This window comes from Lissotriton helveticus, chromosome 6, assembly GCF_964261635.1.
Source record: "Lissotriton helveticus chromosome 6, aLisHel1.1, whole genome shotgun sequence".
NCBI classification, from domain to species: domain Eukaryota; kingdom Metazoa; phylum Chordata; class Amphibia; order Caudata; family Salamandridae; genus Lissotriton; species Lissotriton helveticus.
Window position 1 is genome coordinate 136,982,021 of NC_136067.1, and position 13,911 is coordinate 136,995,931.

The following is a 13,911-nucleotide window of genomic DNA, read 5'->3' on the forward strand; positions in this document are numbered from 1 at the left end:
GTGTTAAAGCATACACACAAGCATTCCCAGTGAATGCAGTAGACCCCAGGATCGTGTGAGACAAGCCCATGCACAAGAGCAAGAATGTATGGGCAATGCAGAGAGTACTAGTGAACAGCAGGCAGGACCTGCAAGTAGCGGATGACAAAGAGGTTATAGGGATGACGCTATACCTCTTGACAGTGACACTCAAATATTACGCAATGCAGAATTCATCACAGACAGTTGTGCCTTGTCGAACTTTAAGCCCACATCCACGTTTCTCCCACCATTCGCTCACGACTCACTGGCACTTTCCACGACAGTGTCAGTAAGGCACTATGTACGTACCGACATAAAAAGAACAGAGTGCCCAACTATAACAGTAACATGGCTGCTGGCGAGAGAAAGGCACTTAAATCACTTATGGGTGATAACAACATTGTTATCCGACCTGCAGATAAGGGCGGCAATGTTGTTATCATGGACAGGGACATGTACATTGCAGAGGCACATAGACAACTCACAGATGGGGAATATTATCAACCCATTTCCCAGGACGTATACAACAAAAGCATAACTGATATTTGGGATAAACTCACACTGTGGAAGGACATGGGGCTTCTGGAATAGGAGGAGTACAGGTATCTTAAAAATGACCAACCTGTGCTCCCAGTATTGTCTCTTTTGCCCAAAATACATAAGGACCCGCCAATCCACCCGGGAGACTGATTGTGTCCTACATGGGCAGTGTGGCAGAACACACATCTAAATATGTGGATCATTCTTTACGTGAGTGGGTCAATAACCTGCCTAGTTACATCCGTGACACCAAAGATTTCCTCACTAAAACCCAAGAAGTGCAGTGGGAGGAGGAATTCATTCCGATCACTCTTGATGTCCAAGCATTGTACACCATCATTGACCATCAACAGGGTCTCGATGCACGCAGTCAATTTTTAAAGCTACGGCATTTGAGATTCAGGGAACACAGCAAGATGTTGCTGAATATGATGGAATACTGCCTCACTAATAACATATTCCTGTTCGATGGTGTCCTGTATGGGCAGGTGATTGGCACCATGATGGGTTCATGCTTTGCTCCCAGCTTCGCAAACCTCTTTATGGGGTGCTGGGAGCGGGAGATCTTTGCCAACCCAGCCTATTCAGGATACCTCGAGCATGTGATCACTTGGTGGAGGTTTGAGTTTAAAATATTTATATAGCGCACTTTCACCAGCGGTTTCATGGCGCTGCAGCAGGCAGGTCCCTAGAACGGGAACCGCGGGGATAAGAAAAGAAGGAAAAGGGAACAGAGACAGCTAAAAAATTATTTAAAAGATTTTAGCAAATAAGTGAGCTTTGAGTTTTTTTCGAAACTGGGGGTAGACAGTTATAGATCTGAGCTCCAAAGGCAAGGAATTCCACAGGACTGGGGCAAGGGTCGCAAACTTCGATCCTCCCCATTTTTTTCTCCTGAAGCGGGGAACTGACAATAAGGATTGTGTGGATGAGCGTAGCTCCCTGGTTGGAACATAGGGTACGAGCTCCGATGAGATAAAAGCCGGGGCCGCGCCCAGCCGAGCTTGAAAGATGATAGAAGCAAGCTTGAACTGGACGCCTTCGCGGACAGGGAGCCAGTGCAGGGATTTGAGGAGGGGTGTTACGTGATGGAATTTAGGGAGATTAAACACCAACCGTGCCGCCTGGTTCTGGATCAATTGCAAACGCCTTAAACTATATGCAGGTATACCTGCGTATAAGGCGTTGCCATAATCCAGGCGGGAAATTACCATCGCCAAGATGATCAATTTCAAGGCATCGAAAGAAAAAAATCGGGATACCTTGCGGATGGTGCATAGGGACAAGAAGGAAGAGGACACCACGGAGCTAACCTGGGAGTGAAGGGTAAGCTAAGAGTTGAGTTTAATACCCAGAGTTTTAACAGAGGCAGAAGGGACCGGGGGAGAACCTAAGGAGGGGGGCCAAAACAGTGGGGACCAGGGACTGGAACAACCACCTGTCAAAACCAGCTCGGTCTTATCTGGGTTAAGTTTCAGGTGGTTGTAGTTCATCCAGTCCCGGATAAAGATCATAATGGACTGAAAATTAGAAATGGAAGCAGAGGAAGAAGACAGATTGAAAACAAGTTGGAGGTCATCCGCGTAATTGTATACGTTGACCTCCATTTGCTGCAAAGAAAAAATAAGAAGGGCGATGTAGAGGTTAAACAAAAGAGGTGAGAGGGAGGAACCTTGGGGGACCCCGCACTGAACTTTCCGGAAGTCCGCAGAAAAACCACCCAGGTGAACAGCCTGGGTGCGGTCCCTCAGGAAGGAGGATAACCACACCAAGGCGGTGCCCCCGATCCCCGCCGCCCTGACACGGGAAAGCAAGATGGTGTGGTCGACCGTGTCAAAGGCGGCTGAGAGATCGAGGAGGACCAGAGCCTGGGCTTGATTGGTATCCATACCCTCCCTGAGGTTGTCAAGGACCGAAAGTACTACGGACTCTGTGGAGTGTGCGGGGCGGAAGCCAGCCTGGCGGGGAGCCAAGACCCCATACTCCTGCACAAAAGTGCTTAAGGACCTGGTGACATGGCGCTCCAGCACTTTAGCCAAGAATGGCAGGAGAGAGATGGGGCGATAATTGGCAGGGACCGAAGGGTCCGCGCCAGGCTTTTTTAAGATGGGAACAATAACAGCTGTTTTCAGTAGATTGGTTACAACCCCCTGGGAAAGAGAACTATTGAGGAAATGGAGGGGGGGTCAGGACAAACTGAATAGATGTGACGAAGAATGTGAGCGGGGCAAGTGTCCAGCGGGGTACCGGATTTAACAAGGGGAATTATAGAGAGCAGGGATTCCTTAGTAAGAAGAGGGAAAGCGTCAAGCTGTCCCTTGGATGGAGAGCACTGAGGGTCAACAAAAGTCGGGGAGGGTGGGGGAATGTTAGCTTTGATGATGATGATCTTATCTAGAAAAAAGTTATTTAAAGAATGACAAAGATCCTGGGAAGGGGAGGGCTTAAGAGATGTTCTGTCAGAGAATGCCAAGTTATGTACAATCGAGAAGATTTCCCTCGGCTGGTTTTCAGCTGCGAGAATCTTCGAAGAGAAATAGGCCGTTTTTGCGGCCAAAATAGCCTTCTTATATTGAGACAGAAGAATGGTGTACTCAGATCTAAGAACAGGGCAATAGTTCCTCCTCCAGGCATGCTCAGCTCGGCGTACCGCTAGCTTGGTGGTCTTAAGATCCTCATTGAACCATAAGTTGGCATCCTTCTCCCGCCGGGATGACACTCGCTTCAGCGGGGCAATAGGGTCACAACCCGAGGAAAGCCAGTGTTTGATGGCGTCGGCCTGGGAGAGGGTAGATAGGCAGTGTAGGCTAGGACAGGAAGCAACTAACAGGGAGGATAAATTGTCCGGGTTCACTCGGCTCCATGAGCGGGCCCAAACGTTCTTGGGGAGCGGAGGCCTGGCAGTAGAGTTAATGGGGAGGGTAAACGAGATCAAATGGTGATCTGACCAGGTGCAGGGCGAAATGGACAGGGAGTCTACTGAGGTATATTGATGATCTGTTTGTCATCTGGAAGGGTGACGAACAGAGGGCCAAGCAGTTCATCAATATTCTCAATAACAATGACAAAAATATCCATCTCACAGTTCATATCAGCAAAAAGACAGTTGAGTACCTTGATGTCAGGATAGACATTACCAACAACAAACGTTCCACCTCTCTATTCAGAAAGGTCACTGTGGGCAACAGTATCCCACATGTCCTCAGCAGTCACCCGGAGACCCTTAAGTGGAGTATCCCCTATGCTGAAATGCTGAGCGCGAAAAGGTACATCCTCAAATGCGATCATGTGATAGGGGATGAAATCCCCAGTAGACCATGGATTACTTACAGGAAAGGTAGAAGCATACGTGATATGCTGCTCCATAGCGATATCACTACCTATCCAACAGGGCATGAACATGGCCTCAAGAGATTTTTCCCTTGCGGCCATTGCAAGACCCGCAGAAGCAGTTACTTCACTAAAGAGGCCAACTACAATGGTATCCAAAGGGAGATAAAGCAATTTCTCACGTGCAGTACCACTTTTGCAAATTATGTAATCGAATGCCCGTGCAAATTGTGGTATATAGGGAATATCACCTTGCTAGCCAAAAAATGTGTATTGGAACACTACCGTGCCATCATACACAAAGATGAGAAGTACCCGGTAGCCAGGCATTTCAGAGACAAGCATTTTTCTAATCCCTTCAACATTAGATTTTTTATCCTTTAACAGATCAAAAGGAACCACAGGGGAGGTAACAGGGAGCTAAGATTGAGAAAAAAGGAATTAGCGATACATCTCAAAGCATAGGGTTTCTGACTCAGCTCTCTGATGTGACGGCAGTACTTACCCATTCTATGTCTTGTCTGGTGCAACAAGACAATGTAGTGTATTTCTGTGACTTCTCCATTTATTGGTTGTTGTGTCCCCTCCTACCCCGTCCCCATTCCGTCTTTCGTCCTTTCTCACCTCCATATGTGCTCTGATAATCTAAAAGAATTGTAAGTTCATGTACTATGTTTTAAGGTTTTAACTTCACTTCACTCATACAATTTTGTATCTGTTTTTCTAACAGGCGAAAAGGAAGGGGCCCAACCACAGCATCCATTTTCACGGGTACTCCTACCCTTTTCACCGCTGAATCACAGAGTGCGATAGCACTGATGGGCATTTGTAACACTCTGCATCCATGTGTGCACAACAAGCGCTGCTTATATTTGGTTTCTGTGACATCAACAACATACATCATTGCATTATCACCAAAAGACTTGCTGCCATTGTACAGTGTGGGTACCGGTGTATTTTACATACTAACTGGCTTTGCAGCTGTAAAACTCACCCGATTTTGACATATATTTGGATGTCATTCCTCAGGCACTTCGACACAGGTAGAGAACGACATGATATTTTATATTTTATGTTAGATTGATTTGCCATATTTAGGTAACAGCACTTATTTGGCCTCAGCATTCTATACTCTATCATGTGATGCACTGTGTGCCTGGGATTACAACTCTGCGGTCCAGAGACCCGATGGACATTACACGCACATGAGACACCTTGCGCATAGGCATTTTATGTCAATACATCATTACTGGTAGCGCTGTTTTGTGCATCATCTTTATTTTAAGATTTGCATTTCACTTGTATTTCTAGAAATTTGTTAGTGTGCCCGCATCAGAAAGCACACATTTAAAATGTATTTTTCACCCAGATAACGGGCAGCGGAGGTCCCTATTATAATTCTGTCGAGGGGGAATGTTTTGTATGATGATTGGTGCCATTTCTAGGTTGTTAATGTCATGTCTGGCTAGTCTTTGAACCATTATGAAGTAGATGTCATATGACACCTAAATTGGCAAAGTATTGTGTTTTATTTCTTTGGAAACTGGCAATGACTTGTGCTTTTTTCATATCACAAGATGGCCACCGCTAATTTCAATGATCGCGCTGAGTTGCAGCCTTATGTTTATGTTCATGGTAGCAGAATCATCGAATGCTTTATTAGTTGGTTTCATGCACATTCTTTTTGACGTGAGCAAGGCTTCACAGCCGAAACATGTTGTCAGAGGAATAAACACCCTTGGAATTACTCCTGGCTTTTGTTCGAGTTATTGAGAGCGTACGGTATTTGGGAGACCTTTGAAAACATTGAATACCGGCGCGCTCCGCCGGCGTGTACGCCAATTCCCGCGGGACACCGGGCAATCGGAAGGAGCATCACTTTGGAATATATATATATATATACATGCGGTGTGATCAAGTCCGGGTTCCCTGGACGAAACGCTTCATGCTGCTGCCCATTTTGGATTAAAGCACTTATTTCAACTTTCTTCCTTCGTTGTGGTCTGTACCTGATTTTGCGCTGGTGCTGATTTAGCTGAACTAACTATAACAGCCAAATTTCTCTGGTTTTGTATGAGTAAAATGTCCAGCTAACTATAACGTCCCTGAAACCTGTGGTTTTGTCAGTGAATTTCTAAGTTTTTTTTAAAAGGCTAACTTCTAACTTTAACGTCCCTGAAACTTATGGTTTTTTCAGTGAATTTCAAAGGTTTTTTAATTGCTGATTTCTAACTATAGCGTCCCTGAAACCTGTGTTTTTTCAGTGAAGTTTAAGGGTTTTTAAATGCTAATTTCTAACTATGCCTACAGAGGTAGGACATGTGCAGAAAGAGGAAGAAAGGTGCAGAAAGAAGCAGAGAAATACAGAAAAAGGCAAAAGAAGTCCAGTGAGACGAAGAAAAGTGCAGTAGGAAGCAAGAGATGTGCACAAAGAACCAACAGAGAAGCAGAAAGAGGCCTTGTTGCGAAGTCATCCTGTGCCCCCAACTTTTTGCTGATGGGTACTGGTGGTAACTGATTCTGACTAACCAGGGCTAGAGCCAATGCTTTGCTAAAAGGCACTTAGAATACAGTGAAAACACCTACATAAACTAGGGAACACTATGCATTGGGGTATCCCTGTTATTGTCATGGCCTCCTCTGTAAGGCCCTAGTACATAATAGGGCAGGGGGATTACAACTACCTCTAAGTCAGAGGTACAGAAAGATGCTTCTTTAAGATGTAGTCATGTTTGCAGAGTGGTGGGGAAAGGGTGCCGGGCCTCCGACCAGGCCTCAGGAATTCCGCATCATAGGACTTAGCGGAGGTACCAAGATGGCTTCTTGGCCGCCATAGTCCCTCAGGAGTAAATTGGACTTCATCCCCATCCCGTAGTCTGCCAGGAGGTGCGTTTGCAGTGAGTGGAGAAAGGGGGGCATGTCCTCATTAGACGTCTTAGCAATTTCACCGTGTGGCATTTACTCCAGGTAACAAGAGGGATAGTTGGGACCCAACAGCAACCTTGGGGGACTACTTAACTCCCAAGCACACGTTATGTGAAAAAAAGGGTTTCCCCGTTATTTCAAAGACACAATAATTACAATTCAAAACATAGACAATTTCTTTTGATCCTTTCTTTTCAGGATTTATTCTTTGATTTCAGCCACAGCCAACACGTGTTTCGTCGCAATTGGGGCGTGATCCTGTGACTTCATCAAGGCTAAATCCTTCAAAGTGTAGAAATTATGAATGTGGTGATATTTCCAACCCACATTGGGGTTCCAAATCAATTAGCGTTATTTCAGCTACAACTTCAATATTCAACTATTCTTTGCCATTCACGTCGTTTTCACTAAGTAAACAAACTGTATCTAGTTTACAATGATCCCCAATCTCGATATCTCCTTAAGGAGGTAAGGAGATATCTATGGCGACCAGAACAGCTGATTCCAAATATTCAGCCTGTTTTTTATGGCATCACAATCAAATGTAAAGATTGTGATGAACTACTTTGTTATGGTGAACAAACTATTATGAACATTGTCCGAACCAGAGAAAATCACCGCTGCCGTCCCCAGCCCTAATTTTGATTCTTTTTTTTTTGCTCCTGTTGAGCAGTTTCACATTCCCTGTTTTTGTTTTTGTTGAGAAAAAAACGAAAAAAGAAGAAAACAAAAGTTCTTTTTAGAACTCCCTCCAATTCTCAAAAAAGAGCTGTATTCTTAAAAAAATCAAAAAGAGTAACTGAAGTGGAGTGCATTGAGAGAGGAGAGGAAAATGAGTGATAAAGCAAAGAAAGGGACACGAGGGGAAGGGAAGTGAAGTAGGGGGACTGAAAGAAGGTGAGTGTGGGAGGTGAGTGAGGGGAATGAGAATAAGTGAAGTAAATGTAGTAAAGGAACGGGGTGTTTAAGGGTAAGAAAAGAGCAGTGATGTTGAGGAAAGAGTGGAGATACAGACTGGATAAAGGCAAGTGAGTGTGAGACAAGGTGAGTAAGGGAGTGAAGAGATAGAGAAAGTGAAAGAAAAAGTGAGAGTAGAAGACTGAGGGAGGGAGGAAAGAAACATAAGTGAGGGAGTGTGGCTGTGTTATAGGGAGTGAGCGTGACAGAAGAGGAGTGAGAGACTAAAGGGACGGAGAGAATGTGGGTAACAGGGAGAGAGTGAGAAAAGGGGAGTGAGTAAGTTAGAGGACAGAGGGATTGAGAGAAGGAGTTACTGAAGTGGAGTAAGGGGAGTAAGGGAAGGGAAAAGAGTGAAGGAGCAAAGGATGGAAGAGAGAGGAAGGGAAGTAAAGTAAAGGAGAAGGTTTCAAGGAAGGTGAGTGTGGGAGTATGGCTGAGTTATAGGGAGTGAGCGTGACAGAAGAGGAGTGAGAGACTAAAGGGACGGAGAGAATGAGGCTAACAGAGAGAGAATGAGGGAAGGGGAGTGTAGAAGTAAGAGGACAGAGGGACTAAGAGAAGGAATTAGTGAAGTGGAGTAAGGAGAGTAAGGGAAGAGAAAAGAGTGAAGGAGCAAAGGAAGGGAAGTGAGAGGAAGGAAAGTAAAGGAGAAGGTCTGAAAGAAGGTGAGTGTGGGAGTATGGCTGAATTATAGGCAGTGAGTGTGACAGAAGAGGAGTGAGAGACTAAGGGGATGCAGAGAATGAGGCTAACAGAGAGTGAATGAGGGAAGGGGAGTGTAGAAGTAAGAGGACAGAGGGAGTAAGAGAAGGAATTAGTGAAGTGGAGTAAAGAGAGTAAGGGAAGGGAAAACAGTGAAGGAGTAAAGGAAGGGAAGTGAGAGGAAGGAAAGTAAAGGAGAAGGTCTGAAAGAAGGTGAGTGTGGGAGTATGGCTCAGTTATAGGGAGTGAGCGTGATAGCAAAGGAGTAAGAGACTAAGAAGACGAAAACATTTTAAAAAATAGTTTTTGGGCCCTTCAGGGTCCTTCTAAGCCTCCCTCAAAAAATCCTAGGGGGTCAGGGTGTGTCTACCCTGCCCCCTATGAATCATTTCCCCCTTTCTTTTTTACCTCAGCTGTCTCGATTTTCCCGAGACACAAGATGGCGGACTGTCCAGACTGTTAAGAATGTTGACAGACATCATACAGCCAATCAGCTTTCCGCTCGCGTAATCCCGTAGCGTACCGGTGAGCGCTCGAAGCGCGCCTATAGATATATATGTTTTTTTGAAGATGCCTTTCATAAAAACCACAGGAGCAATTTCAAAGAAATATAGAAAAGGCCCTACTACATACCAGTACCTATCATTTTGCCAACTTTGGTGTAATTCCATTAATCCGTTCAGGCTGTAGGCGTGTCTAAATGTCCTATGGAAAATTGCATGGGGAAAACACATTTGAAAGTATTGAAATTTAGAACCAATCAAAATATTACTTTAGTTTTGATATTTTGTGTATAATGAAGTTTGATTGGTTATGTATATATCTCAAATGAGAGGAAAACACAGCCATTTTGTAATACCCCAGTCTGAGGGACTTTTGAGAGAAAATTTGGGTGCTCAATTGCTGGACTTAGAATAACACACTACTAACTCTTCTATTTTCAAAAAGGTGAGTTGTTAATTTGTAAGGGGGACTATGATTGTAGTATAATGAAATACTTCTAGTATAGAGTGCACAATTTTTATGTTACATAGTAAGTTTACTCATAATTACTGCCCTTCTCCCACTGTATTTTTACCAATGTATATTTGATATCTCTTCTTCATCTCCTGCCTCCTTTCTCTCACTATCTGTCTCTGATACACCTTATTGCCGCCATTTTGTGTAGTTTCAGAAAAGAGTGAAATGTAATACTTCAAAACTTGAAAAGAGAGCAGGGTAGAGGGCCCCTCACCCCAATTATTTTTTTTAACTATTTTCTTTCACTGTTTTCCCCTTGGTGCACTCAGGGTGCGCGTACTAGAGAGCGCACCTGGGAACGCACCCAGCGCTTACCCCGCGAAAATTAAAACAAAAAATTTTTTTTTTGCCTTTCAGGGTCCTTCTAGACCCCCCCCCTCAGAAAACCTAGGGGGTCAGGGAGTGTCTACTCTGCCCCTTTTTAATTATTTCCCCTTTCTTTTTCACCTCTTGTGTCTCGATTCTACCGAGACACAAGATGGCGGACTCTCCGGACTGTTTAGAATGTTGACAGACACCCGACAGCTAATCAGCTTTCCGCTCACGCACTCCTGTAGCGCGCCGGGTGCGCTCCCCGGTACGCGTACCAGTGAGCACTCGGAGCGCACCTATAGATATATATTTGTTTTTTAAGTTCATTTAAAAAAAAAAACACTGGAACAATTTCCACCAAATATAGCAAAGACACATCTGCGTACCAGTCCCTACAATTTGGCCAAGTTTGGCGTAATTCCATTCAGCGGTTCGGGCTGTAGACTTGTCAGACCGTCCTATGGAAATTAACATGGGGAAAACACGTTTTGGGACCCCCCTTTTTTCTCAGCCCCCACTTCACGAATCCCCCCGAAACTTTCAGGGAAGGAGCGGAGCGGAGCTGGCCAAAATTAGGGAAAATTACACACAAATTCCTCAACCGGCGCCAGAGTTATTCCCAATAGAATGTTTCGAATTTCCTATGGTAGCTAGGTCCTAACTATAACTACCTACTGGCAACCGCCAGTAGGTAATATATATATATATATATATATATATTTATATATATGCAAATTGTCTAGACAGAGTGAGGCTCAAATGCAGTATAAACAAGAATTAGAAAAATGCATGAATGAGGGTTTACTTTCACATGATGAATATAGATTCTTAAAGAAAGATAACCCTCAAACTCCAGTACAGTATCTGATACCCAAATTTCACAAAAATGCCCAAGTTCCACCAGGGCGTCCAATAATCTAAGCAAAGGGAAGTTCAATGGAAAATGGATTAAAGTGCACTGATTTCTTTCTAGAAAAAAATTTGAAGAATTTACCTTCATATGTGAAGAATAGTGGGGACTTTCTGAGATTAATTTACGATATTCTAATAGAAAGAGACTATGTGCTGATCTCAATGGATGTTACATCATTGTATACAAGCATCTCACATGCAGATGAGTTTAGCGCAATGCATAATTTTCTCCAAGAGAGACTAGTCACCTTATACAACCATACTGAGCTGCTAATGACCTTGGCAAAAATATATCTGGAGGGCACCTTTTTCCTATTTGGGAGTGAACTGTACCAACAAATGCGTGATACTGCAATGGGCAAATGTTTTGCCCCCAGTTACGTGTGCTTGCATGTGGGCTGGTGGGAGGAACAGGTGCTCTGCAGATACCATGAAAAACATGGAAAGAGCACATAGTAATCTGGACAAGATTTATTAAAGATTTGACTTTTATCTGGAGAGGGTCAACCACATCAGCGGAACAGTTTATCAGAAGTCTAAATGCAAATGATTTAAACCTAAATTTTACCTATGAAATTAGCACATCATTGGTCACATTTTTGGATATAGAGATCTTCATTCAGGATGGGAAACTAGAGACAAGGTTACATAGAAAAAGTACAGCTGGCAATACCACTCTTCATTCATCCAGTTTCCATGCAAAGCATACTAAAATAAACATTCCTTTTAGTGGAATTGCAGTACAAGTGAAAATCTAGAAAAGTGTCAGGATGAAATGGAGAAAAGATTCAGACAGAGAGGCTACAGTATGTCAGTAATAAAATCCGCAAGAGCAACAGCTAACAGGAGAAATAGAGATTCTATCATGTTCACTAAACCGGCAGTTAGGGAGTTGAAGAAAAATCAGGCAGAAAACTGATTTTTAACCCATTTAGTAGCCAAGGAGCACAACTTCGAACACTTTTAAGAAAGAGTTGGCTGATAAAAAAAGTGGATCCAATAATAGGGAAGGTAGTTTCTAAACATACCCTGATTACATATACGTGTACCATCACTGTGCTGCAGTGGTAATGAAAAGCCCTGAGATGCAAGTGAGAGCCATTGGCTGTGACCGCAACCGGGCTTGAGACAACGGCTGCAGTGCGGGGCTTGCACCATAGGTGAGAACATCACAAGCTGTAGGAGACCATTTAGCACTGAGGTAGAGAAAATAAAGTGCACAAAAAAATACTGCAGCACATGAAGGCCATATCCAACGGTGATCATACTTATCCAGTGGTGCGCCATTGTGGAATGCATCACAAAACAAATAAAATACTTTGTAATCAATGCGATACCCGCCAATAGGAGGGGAGGTGACTGCATTAACCCCTTCCATGCTGGTGACGGAACCGTTCCGTCATCAGTCACGGCTGAGCTGTGCTGATGACGGAACGGTTCCGTCACGACCGCGCCCTGTTCTGGAATGTCCAGCACAGGGCGCGGCTTCGGCGCCGCGGTCAAGGTGTTAAAGATTTGAAAGAGTTAGACATGAGATATGTCATTAAGTTGGATTGCAAAGCACCAATGAGCTTAAATTATGATGAATAACTGCTCTGTAGAAGAAATGAGTGAAAAGTAAGGAATATGAATGAAACTGTAGCTGAACAAAAAAAATGGGCGAACCAGAAAAAACAGGAAATATCAGAAATATTAAGTTTTTGATCTTTAATTGGTGATTTTATAAAGTTGTTTAGATTTCTCATACATTTCTCCAGCAGATGAATTCAAGGGATTTTGAGAAATTAAGTCAGCATATAGTGGACAAACATTTTATGGTTAACTCCCACACACATGCAACATAAACTATGATAACATATATGGTGGCCTAATATGAAAAACAGCAGGTGATGTAGATCAGGCACATGCCAGATATAAAGGTTATACTGTGAAAGATAGAAAGACCTGGTCAGATGCAAGACAGAGTGAGAGTAGGGGCACCTGTGAATAATCTATGATTGTCTTTTTAAGCCAGAGGATCATGAATAAACTTAAAGAATTTTAAGTATTAAATGAAAATCCAAGATGGAAAGTGAAAATGTATGTAACCAAGAAATAGCAACTATTGCTTTAAATGAAGTAGCAAAGGAGTTACTAATTTTGTTACAGAAATGAATTAATGAATGTAAATTAATCATGGACAATATCAACAGTTTTTATTTAAAAGTATGATAAAATTTGGATTGATAGGTGGTGGGGAACGAGTAGATGTATGTGACAAATACATACTAGGAGAGTGTAAAGAGATTGACATGACTCATGCATGTCATGTGATCAAGGCTGCATTGATGGCCAAAACAAAGTTATGGTGGAAGGCTAATAAAGTAGAAAGAAACTGAAGAAACTGCCTCTGTGTCTGCTTCGATCTATGTGGTGCAATTAGTCAGGAATGATCGCCGAAGCGATAAATATATATATACTTTTGGTGCAGGTGGAAACGGACCTACACAGGTTTGCAAGTTGGTATGGACTACGTCTCCCAGAAGGCCGCGGAGCCACGCCCAACCGGGCGGGAGACGTTTATGATTAGATATACCAGTAAAACAGTTTCCCCCTGCATTTCCAGTTAGCCACTGAAGAAGAGGGATACTCGAAACGCGTCTGGCTACCATTTGGTTGATATTTAGGCTCTTCAAAGAATTTTACGCTGGCATGCTGTTCCCTGATTAAAGTACCTGTTGCACAAGATGTGGTCTCATCTGGCTCTTTCCCAAAGTGGGACTGCTATTGCTGGATGTTTAACCGGCCTGCCCAGGTCGGGGGAGAGAGCCGACCGCTGGCCAGAAGCGGGTCCGCAGCGGCGTCACATGAGGCTGCAACACGCGGATGAGAATGATCGCGCACTGAAGCAGTAAGGTGTGCCCTCACCTCAGCGGGAACAGCAAAGAAGCATGGCGCAACATTGTTTGAAGCTGCACCGGTAATTTTTGGACATTTGGTGCAGGTGGAAACGGACCTACACAGGTTTGCAAGTTGGTATGGACTACGTCTCCCAGAAGGCCGCGGAGCCACGCCCAACCGGGCGGGAGACGTTTATGATTAGATATACCAGTAAAACAGTTTCCCCCTGCATTTCCAGTTAGCCACTGAAGAAGAGGGATACTCGAAACGCGTCTGGCTACCATTTGGTTGATATTTAGGCTCTTCAAA